The following is an 11,515-nucleotide window of genomic DNA, read 5'->3' on the forward strand; positions in this document are numbered from 1 at the left end:
GTGTGGTTTGCTGTTCTATACTATTCGGTTATGCACTCATGTTCAGTTCGCTTAGATCTTTAGTTTACATGTTTAAACTATGGTGTTCGTATTTAAGATTTCCAGTTTAGTTTTTCGATCTTATGTTCATCCATGGAGGTTTAGTTTTCTGTTAGTTGTATCGTGAAGAAGAAGATGTTAGAAAATCGATTTTGCTGGGTTGCTTTATGCTTTTTGGACCTGCTTGCATTTTCAGCTTTCCAGGCGTTATGTATGTTAGTTAGGGATTGTGGTCCCCTGTTACCTTTTTCCATTGTCTAGTCTAATTTGGGAAAGTTTTGTCTTAAGGCGTATGCAAGTTGTTATATCTAGAGATGCCCACGGTTCGAAAACCGGCGGTTCCGGTTCGGAACCGCCGGTTCCGGTTTTGGCGGAAGCGGAACCGGAACCGGACCGTGAGGCTATTTCACGGTTCCGGTTCCGGTTCGAAAACCGGGCGGTTCCGGTTCCGGTTCGGAACCGCCGGTTTTCCGGCGGTTTTGGCGGTTCCGGTTTTTGAACCGGCGGTTTCGCCGGTTCAATTATTTTTTTTTTTTTTTTTTTAAATTTGAAATTTGGCTTTATACAACAAATCGGAACAAGACAATGCATAATTCAAGCACAAATAAGACGAATAAGGAGAAAATGAAATAAATTTTATTGATTTTGAGTTGTAACGGACAACGATACATTACAATTTACAATACATAAGTATACAATACAACAACATACAACAATGTAATATAATTTACAAGTGTCGTCGGGCGTCGGCTCGTCGCCTCGTCGGACTCGGAAGGTAAATTTAAAAAAAAATGAAATGGGGGGGAAAAAGGAAAAATTGAAAAGGGCTTGAGATCAACTTAAACTTTCAAAGTTAAACTTTTCAAATTTAAGTTGAGTTGCCTACGTATCCACAATTTTATTGAGGAATCAAAGCCCACGTAGTTCTCTTACCTTGGGATCAACCCTTTTTTCTTGCAAAATGTTGCCCATTTTCTAAGCAAACACATATCAACACGCTATATACACATTGCTGCATTTCTAATAGGGGCAATTTGATCTTCCAAAGCAATCAATGCATCTCGAACACACATAGTCAGAATATTATTCAAGCATCTAGCATGGAAAAAATTAGTACTAATAGATAGTTTGTTCTGATTTTTTCCATGCTAGATGCTTGAATAATGTTCTGACTATGTGTGTTCGAGATGCATTGATTGCTTTGGAAGATCAAATTGCCCCTATTAGAAATGCAGCAATGTGTATATAGCGTGCTGATATGTGTTTGCTTAGAAAATGGGCAACATTTTGCAAGAAAAAAAGGTTGATTCCAAGGTAAGATTTCATAGATCATTCAGGATGCGGCTAAGTTGTACTTGAAGATCATTAAAATATATTCCGCATTTGATATTTATCAAATGGGGAATATATTTTAATGATCTTCAAGTACAACATAGCCGCATCCTGAATGATCTATGAAATAGGGGGGAAAAAAAAAATTGAAAAGGGCTTGAGCTCAACTTAAACTTTCGAAGTTAAACTTTTCAAATTTAAGTTGAGGTGCCTACGTATCCACAATTTTATTGAGGAATCAAAGCCCACGTAGTTCTCTTACCTTGCTTACCTTTTTGGTCGGCAGTGCTCGCCGTTCACCGCCCCCGTCGACTCATTGCTAATGTTGAGTGCTATCGCTTCTGACCTCGTCATCGCCATCGGAAGAAAATTCTTCACCATCACTCTCTACACGGAAGTCGAAATCCGGCTCTTGTGCTCTCATGTCCGCCTTTGCCCAATCGTCAAGTAACATAGTGGCTTCCATGTTCTTGGCGGAGAGATTGCTCCTTTTGTCGTCTAGGACACAACCGCCGACACTAAAAGCTTGTTCAACGGCGACGGTGGAAGCGGGAACGGCGAATATCTCCTTAGCCATGATGGAGAGTATCGGAAACTCTTTGTCATGTGTTCCCCACCAATTAAGGACGTCAATTTGTTGAGTAGGAGGACCTGCATCTTGAAAAATAGAGCGCGATTCCAAATATATATCTAATTCACTAGTCGCTCTAGTCCTATTGGTTGTAGTACCGTATAGATCTTGCAATTGTGATACTACGTCGGGATCGATCATGACATTGGAAAAATCCCCTCCACCAAAATCAAATGTAGAAGGACTAGGAGGAGCACGTACCTGGTGAGCGGTGTTATACCGCATTTCATATTCCGCGTAGAGAGAACGAAGTGCACTATCTAACCTATGTTTGATTTCATCAACATCCGGAATACTTAGTTCGAAGCATTCTCCTCTTGTCAAGCCCATTTCGCGGAGTTGAGAAAAATCCAAAGCGTGCAAACAACCATAGTACATGTCTAAAATTTTATAAACACCATGCAACTTCCACTTTGGATCCAAGCATTTTGCAATCAAAAACACATTTGGAATACGTGAAAAATATTTTAACCATTTTTCAACCATGTAAAACAAAATAGCCTTCAACTCAACGAATTGAGTATTTTTCACACAAGTTTTAAAACCAATTGCCACATACATGCAATGCTCCAAAACGCGCACAGAAGTAGGATAATAAACACCGGATAACTCAACAGTGGCATTTTTGAAAGCGCGGAATAATCGAAATAAATCCATGCTGTGGTCCCAACAAGCGGGTATCAAAATCAAATCAGAAGGAACATGAGGACAACTTCTAAAAAAATCACATAAATACTCAATGTGGTTCAAAGTCGACTCCAACATATCATATGTCGAGTTCCACCGAGTTGAAACATCCAAACGAAAGTTGGTGTACCTGCATTGCTTACCATGACAATATCTCTTCCAAGCTCTACCAATAGGAGCTTTGTTATGAATCAACTTTACAGCAGTTCTAATAGGATCAACATACTTTTGCCACAAATCGATGGCATCTTGAACACACAAATTCAAAATATGGGCAATACATCGCACATGGAAATATTTACCATCAATAACAGGAGAACATGCACTGATTAAATCATCTATGCTAGCAGTGTTAGCGCTAGCATTGTCAAAACCAATAGAAAAAATTTTATTGATCAATTGAAATTCATTCAAAACTTGAATGATCAATTGAGCAATTGCTTGTGCAGTGTGTGGTGCGGGAAATTCCCGAAATGCAATCAAACGTTTGTTTAAAGTCCAACTGTGATCAACGAAATGCACCGTGATGCCCATATACGAATTTTTACAAAAACAATCAGTCCACACATCAGAACAAATAGAAACTTTATGCCCTAAGTTAATAATAAACGTACCTAATTGCGCCTTCTTTTCCATGCATTGTCGAACAACGGCTCGCGTCATTGAAGTTCGACTCAATTTTCTTGCAGCGGCATTATATACTTGCCGCATACTCGACTCAAAAGCATCGTTATCAAAAGCATTGAATGGAAAATGTTTCATAACGGCAAATCTAGACATCACATTAAGAGCATTTTTGTGATCATATTTCAAAAGAGTATTGCTACACATACCTGATGTTTGGGATGAACCCGTCGTCCCACTTCCGACTTCATGTTGAAAGTTGAGTTGAGTTTGGGTTGGAGCGATACCAAACTCGACCGGATGCGCTTTCTCCAGGTGACGGGTAAATGTACCGTACCCTCCACCCTTTCGGAATGTGTATACGTTTTCGCAATAGTTGCAATACACATTATAAGTGTTTGGATCGTTACTATCTTGTACCCTCTTGAAATGTTTCACGAAGATGTTTGAGGTTAAAGACCTTTCAGCTGGTCTAGGAGGTTGAGGAGGTTGTCCACGTCCACGACCACGACCACGCCGACTCCTTGGTGGTGGTGGGGGTGGCATTTCTTGAACCTCTTCTACCTCCTCCCCCTCCTCCTCGTCGTCATCATCATCATCATCATCGTCTTCATCAACATTCACGGGGGTTGGACTTTGTTGGGAATAGGCACCGCGACCGGGAGCACCACTACCGGTACCAACATAAGCATCGCCTTGGTATTGAGAGCGAGAGAGAGCAATAGCATGTGCCACATCTTGCTCTTCTCGAGCCTACAAAATAATATTTGTATTGTAAATACAAAATAAAATTATGAACAATAATGAAATGTAATTCAAAATTAATGAAATTAGTAGATAATAAATATTAACCTGCCACTCATCCATGTTCATTTGAGAAATTTCATCAATAACGGATCTCCGAGATGGCCTCTTGGCCTTTCCCTTTCCCTTATCAACACGACCTTCTCGGGATGAAGACATATTGGAATGGTATGTAGAAATGTAGAAATATGGAATAATATATTTTTTTTTGTTTTAGTAATTGAGAAAGAAAGACAACTTATAGAACTACGGGAACAAGTATAACTGTATAAGTGTATAACAATGCGTAATAAGAGTAGCAATTGCGTAATTAAATGGAAGCACAATAGCACAAATGAGAAATTGGAGACAAAGAGAGAGAATTGAGAGATTGAAGAGAGAAACTCTTATTAACACAAGAGTGGGGTGAATGTAAATGAGGATAGAGGGGGGTATTTATAGAAAAAAATGAGGGGGAAAATGGAAGAATTCGAATTTGAAATTTAAAAAAAAAAAAAAAAATTTGAATTTTCACAAAACCGGCGGTTTTGGCGGAAAACCGCCGGAACCGGCGGAACCGCCGGTTTCCGGGCCAAAACCGCCGGTTTCCGAAATAAAACCGCCGGTTCGGTCAACGAACCGTCTGCAAAAGCTGCTCCATTGTCGCCTCGTGCTCCGCGCCGCCTCGAAAGCCACTAAACCGGCGGTTAACCGCCGGTTTTTTCCGGTTAACCGCCGGTTAACCGCCGAAAAACCGGCGGTTTCGACCGTTTTTGAAGATCACCACCGGCCCCCATCCCCCTGCCTCGATTTAAGCGCCGGAACCGGCGGTTCCACGGTTAACCGCCGGTTCCGAACCGTCCCGAACCGCCGGTTCGGTGACGGTTCCGGTTCAAAATATCTTGAACCTGAACCGGACCGCGAACCGAATTGCGCCGGTTCCGGTTCGGGAATATTGCGCCGGTTCCGGTTCCGGTTCCGGAACCGCCGGAACCGGAACCGGTGGGCATGTCTTATATCTGTTCTGAGAAACCCTTTCGCATCATTGCTTAGCTGGAGTTTGAGGAAATATCACGCATGTCTTCGTTCATGTCATCCCTGGTCTTGTGGCCAGCTTAGTTAGAAACCCTGTTTTCATTTAAAGTCATAGAAGTTAAGTCTTAACCCACAAATTTGCATGGCAGTAGCCAACCCTTCCAGAATGTCTTCACAAATGTATTATGTCTCATCCATCTTTGTGGGATCGAGCCTTACTTCCCTATACTAGTCAGTAGTAAGTTGGTTAAGGTTTTGATAAGGTTTAGACAAGTGCCCAATGACAAGACTAGGTCTACGTGTCATCTTGGCCAGTTGAAGCCATCTACATGCATAACATCAGAGCACATGCGCACTATTCCGTTATGACGTGATGTAAAAAAATCAAACCTTACTATCAGTCTATATAGGATATTTGAAACAAGATGATTTTTCAAGAGTTCAAGCGCGATTGGTGATGAGTCGGCGAATTTTCGATGATGATAAATGCTCGTAAAAATAAATTACGACACAGAGAATTTACGTGGTTCGATTTACTGAAGTAAATCTACGTCCACGGGAAAAAGGGAGGGCAAGATTGTATTGCTTGATCTGTTTTCTACAGCTTACAAATACAAACTTGCTATTTGCTATATGGTGTTTTTCTCTAGAGAGCTTAACCTTCTCATATCAGATCTAAGTTCCATTTATATCTTGGACTAAGATCGTGGCTTGCATCACCACCCTAAGTCGTGGATGTCGTGTAGGTCATGGCCTAAGATCGTGGATGTAGCGTAGGTCATGGCCTACGATCGTGGCCTGAGTTGACACCACGTGGTAGTGGGTGTGTTGGACATCCTGTATGGGTCCACTAACTCCTTGTTCGGTCGAATACTGAGACCGAACTGCTTTGGTTGCCGATCTGAGAGTAGAGCTTGATGCCGACCTGAGAGCAGAGCTTGATTGGTTGGCTTTTACCGAGCTGTAGGCTGAGGCCGAACTCTTTGGTAATGCCGAACTCATACTCTTCCTTGGGCTTTGGGCTGATGGGCCGTCATTGCTGTTGGGCTTGTTTAGTACGCACCCCATCACTACCCCCCCCGAAAAGCGAAGTGAATCACTTCGGCGAAGCGAGTCACTTCGGCATTCTGGAATACGGGGGGAGGCTGAAGTCGGGGGACGTGCCCTGCGCGTGACTGCATTAAATGCGGCATTAAATGCGACAGTAAAATCCGGCCGTCGAATCCTGAAAAGGTGGGATATGAAACGGTGCGATGATTTGAAATCTTTTCCAAATCTGATAAATACCGCCTTTCTTCATCATTTGAACACCTTTGCTATTGGCTTCTTCTGCACTCTCTATCTTTTGCGTGAAAAATTTCCTTCCGCTTTCAAAAATTTCCTCAGGATTTCTTCAAACTTTCAAAGAGTAAGAACCATGTCTGCTTCTTCTTCGTCTGAGTCTGGTAGCGGTAGAAAAGGGGGTAAGGGGTCCTCTAGCCGGAAAGAATCCGGGGAGAAGACCGTAGAGTATTTTCACAGTATCTTGAGTAAGGATACTGTGATATCCCTTTACGAAAAATACTCTTTTCCTGGGGGGAAGGCGGTGGTTCCCGACGATGATCATAGGGCTAACGATCCGCCGGAGGGTTATGCCACCGTTTACGAAGCCTGCTTAGAATGCGGGCTTCGTTTCCCTCTTCCCCCACCTTTTGTAGAGTTTCTTGATTTTTTTCAACTCCCTTTAGGTCAGGTGACTCCGAATTCTTGGAGGCACTTGTCGGCTTTTGCTGCCGAACTCCGTAGGTTAGATAAGGATCTGTCTCTGCGGGCAATCCTTAATTTTTTCCAATTTAAAAGGAATGGATCTTGGTTTTACTTGATCCCCTTACAGCCTTTTAGGGCATTCTGCAAAACCAAGTGGCCGAAATGGCAAAACCGCTTCTTTTTTTATAATAGGACTTCGGCTCCGGGCTTTCCTTGGAGAAGGCCGAAGTCCGTGATTCCCCATCCTCGGTTAGAACCGTTGGCCGAGCTCGAGGGCGAGCTCAATAAGATTCCTATGATTAGGAAACAGTATTCGGAAACTGAGCTCGTCAAGGGCGACCTCGTGTTCAATATCTCGTCTTCGGACGAAGAGGCCGAGGGTGAGGATTTCTCTTTATCTTTATGCTCTACTGCTTTAACGAAGAAAACTAACCTTGTTTTCTTGCTTTTTGGCAGTGTTCATGCTGAATAAGGCTATCCGAAAGTCCTCCGAGCTTGAGGAGCCGGAGAAAGAGAAGGCTACCAGCTCGGCGCCTGATGCCGAGAAGAATCCGAAGAGGCAAAAGACCTCTTCGGGTCCAAAGAAGCCGGAGTCGACTTCGGCAAGTAGGAAGGGGAGGACCCAGAAGCCCCCGAGAGCGCCAGAGAAAGACGTGGTCTTGGCGCCTCCTTCGGAGCATATCTGTGAGCCATTTTTATGGCCCACGGACTTCGCCGAGGTGAATTGTCTTCTTGATTCTTTGGCCTGGCTTCTGTCCTGTATTTTTGGTGCCCTCTGTTGACTTTTTTCCTTATCCATTTTCAGAGGAACGATATGCTCTCCAAGCTCGTCGCCGTCGAACTCTCCAAAGCGTCCAATGACTATGCCGAGATGCAGAGGAAGTTGGCGGCTGCTTGTCATCGGGCCGAACAGGCTGAGGCTAAATTTGAGAAGGCCAGAGCTGCTAGGATTTCGGCCCAGGATGAAGCTCAGTTTGCCAAAAACCAGCTCGTCATCCAGCGAGAGCAGGCGAAGCGGAGCGATGCTGCTGCCGTGGTTGCCCAAGGGGAGGCTCTCCGTGTTTACACGGAGAAACTCTTTTTGAGCAGCCAGTTCTCGGCCTTTGTCGGTAGCCTGGTAAGGCTAATTGCCGATAAGGGCGAGCAGGGGGCCGATGTCGTGCTGCCTCTGTACAGCCGAGAGATAGCAGCTCGGCTTCAGAATCTGCCGCTCCTTGAGGAGCTCGCTTCATCCTCGGTCCTGCTTTCTGCAGACCGAGTCCGGAGTTGTCGAGCTGATCGGGACGAGAACCTGGAGGCTATCTTTGCCTCCGTGGGACCCGTTTCACCCGCTTCGACTTACAACGGAGAGGGTGAGGCCGAGCCGCTGGAGCGGGAGGCCGAAGTCGAGCGAGCCGGGCATCCGGAGAAGGAAGCCGATCAGGAGACGCAGCAGATCGGCTACGGTGGCGCCGAGCAGGCTGAGGAGAGCAAGGAGGCAGAGGCTGAAGCTGAAGCAGATGAGAAGGAAGCTGAACCTCACCGAGAAGGTGGAGACGAAGCTAGCGAAGTATGATTTCGTCTCCCTTCTCTTAGTTTAGTTTCTTCCTTTATGTAAAATGGCCTTGAAGCCCTCCTTGTATAAAAATTTTTTTCTTATGAATGAAAAAATTCTTCTTTCTGCTCTTGTGTCTTCGTATAGCCTTTCGTACTCTCTTACTCCTGTTGTGGTTTACTACCTGCTCGGTAAGCTGAAATGCCGAACTGACGTAGCTGCTTTGTATTCTTAACTCTCCAGGAGCTGGAGGTACTTCACTGGAAGCGGCTGTACTCTTCGGCTTTAGACGAAGCTGAGAAAAGAGCTATAGCCGATCAGACGAAGAATGACGAGCTTCTGGCTCGTTTGGTGAAGCTGGATGCCGATAATAAGGACTTAGAGTCCGATAAGAATGATCTGGAGGCCGAGCTGAATACGACCATTGCTGAGAGGACTGCGTACGAGGATTACATCCGTGTGCGCGGGGGAATGACCATATCAGATGTTCAGAGTCGAGTTGACGAACTGTGGGAGGAATATAATGTACTCCGGAGGAACAATGCGCTGGAGAGCTCGGCTTGCCAACAAGTCGTGACATCATTGCGGCGCTGGGCTTCTCGGTACAACATTGTTCTTTCTCGGCGCCCCTCCATAGAAAGATTCCTTCGGCATATCGTGCCAACAGATGCTCGCACTCCAGATCAAACCTTTGATTCACTTGCTCAAAACCGTACTCCAAGTCAGCAACGAACTCTGGAACAGCCGGAAACGTCAAGACGAGAACAGGCTGAAGTTCGTAGAGGAGCTGTGATTATGAGTGAGCAAGATCAACAACTGCTTCGTGAAGAGACTCTTCGCCGCCGAGGTGCTAGGGCTTCCCGGGCTCAGAGAAGAGGTGGCAGGTCGATTAGAGCATCTCGTCGACCTGCTTATTCTGCAGCTGCCTGGAACGCCCGAACTCAGCTTCACGAGGATTTTGTGAATAGATGGCTCAACTTTAGCAACCCTGGACAGTAGAATAGTCCTTTGTAATAGCGTAACGCCATCTTGTAGGGTAGCGGAGTTGTGTGCCGAACAAGATTTGAAAATGAAATTTTGTTTTTGTTTTCGCTTCTAACACTGTGTATTTACAGCTTAGCGAAAAAATTTCATCGTACTTGTCCTCGGTCTTATGAAGTAAACTTCTTTGACCGGACTTGTCTTTGGTCTGATGAAATAAACATCTTTGACCGGACTCGTCTTTGGTCTGATGAAATAAACATCTTTGACCGGACTCGTCTTTGGTCTGATGAAATAAACATCTTTGACCGGACTCGTCTTTGGTCTGATGAAATAAACATCTTTGACCGGACTCGTCTTTGGTCTGATGAAATAAACATCTTTGACCGGACTCGTCTTTGGTCTGATGAAATAAACATCTTTGACCGGACTCGTCTTTGTGTTCTAATTTGGCGATTTTCGTCGCCGGGATCGAACTTTCCCTTGTCCTAATTCGGCGAGTTTTATCGCGTGGATCGGACTTTCCCAGTTAACCGAAGTGGTCTTATGCAGTAAACCTCTTTGACTAGACATGGTCGTCCTCGGTCTTATGAGGTAAACTGCTTTGACCGAACTTGGTCGTCCTAATTCGGCGAGTTTTATCGCGTGGATTGGACTTTCCCTTGTCCTAATTCAGGCAAGTTTCATCGCGAGAATCGGACTTTTGTTGCAGTTCGTTTCAGACGAAGTGCTTGATTCTTAAGCAGAATTGTGGTCTTGTATCCTCTTTAGAAGCTTTGACACACAATCGTGGGCTTGTTGCAGCTCGTTTCAGACGAACTGCTTGTTTAAGCTGAATTGTGGTCTTGTATCCTCTTTAGAAGCTTTGACACACAATCGTGGGCTTGTTGCAGCTCGTTTCAGACGAACTGCTTGTTTAAGCTGAATTGTGGTCTTGTATCCTCTTTAGAAGCTTTGACGCACAATCGTTGGCTTGTATGTTCTAAAAAGGGGATCAGCCTTTGAAGAACGAGATACCTCAGTTTTATTTGTAAGAGACGACACAGAGAATTTACGTGGTTCGATTCGGCGCCAGTGATGAGTCGGCGAATTTTCGATGATGATAAATGCTCGTAAAAATAAATTACGACACAGAGAATTTACGTGGTTCGATTTACTGAAGTAAATCTACGTCCACGGGAAAAAGGGAGGGCAAGATTGTATTGCTTGATCTGTTTTCTACAGCTTACAAATACAAACTTGCTATTTGCTATATGGTGTTTTTCTCTAGAGAGCTTAACCTTCTCATATCAGATCTAAGTTCCATTTATATCTTGGACTAAGATCGTGGCTTGCATCACCACCCTAAGTCGTGGATGTCGTGTAGGTCATGGCCTAAGATCGTGGATGTAGCGTAGGTCATGGCCTACGATCGTGGCCTGAGTTGACACCACGTGGTAGTGGGTGTGTTGGACATCCTGTATGGGTCCACTAACTCCTTGTTCGGTCGAATACTGAGACCGAACTGCTTTGGTTGCCGATCTGAGAGTAGAGCTTGATGCCGACCTGAGAGCAGAGCTTGATTGGTTGGCTTTTACCGAGCTGTAGGCTGAGGCCGAACTCTTTGGTAATGCCGAACTCATACTCTTCCTTGGGCTTTGGGCTGATGGGCCGTCATTGCTGTTGGGCTTGTTTAGTACGCACCCCATCAATTGGGAAGATGATTTTTCAAGAGTTCAAGAGTTTTTTTTTTTACCAGTTCAGTCCTCTTTTCTCCGAGACACTCAAACTTACTTCGTTCAGCAGTACCAAGTACCAACTAATGATCTTAGTGATATCAGATTTTGGACTTGACTTTATTTTTGTATTTACCCAAATAAATAAAAATAATTTTGTAGTTTCAACTTTATTTGAATTTGGTAAGTGTAAGTTCATCTCTTCACTCCTATAATATTAGCACCACTTAGTCAACTAAAGGCATACGTTGGGCAAAAATTAGGAGTAGGTCAGTACGGTATACCGTATCGAAAACCTCATATCGCATACCATGTAGAAAACTACAGTATGATAAAATATCAAACTAATACCATACCGAAATCTGATATGCTGAAAGTGTCACGACCGCCCTTCTAGGGTATAATAAA

The sequence above is a fragment of the Salvia splendens genome, chromosome 1 (genome assembly GCF_004379255.2).
Source record: "Salvia splendens isolate huo1 chromosome 1, SspV2, whole genome shotgun sequence".
Lineage (NCBI taxonomy): Eukaryota > Viridiplantae > Streptophyta > Magnoliopsida > Lamiales > Lamiaceae > Salvia > Salvia splendens.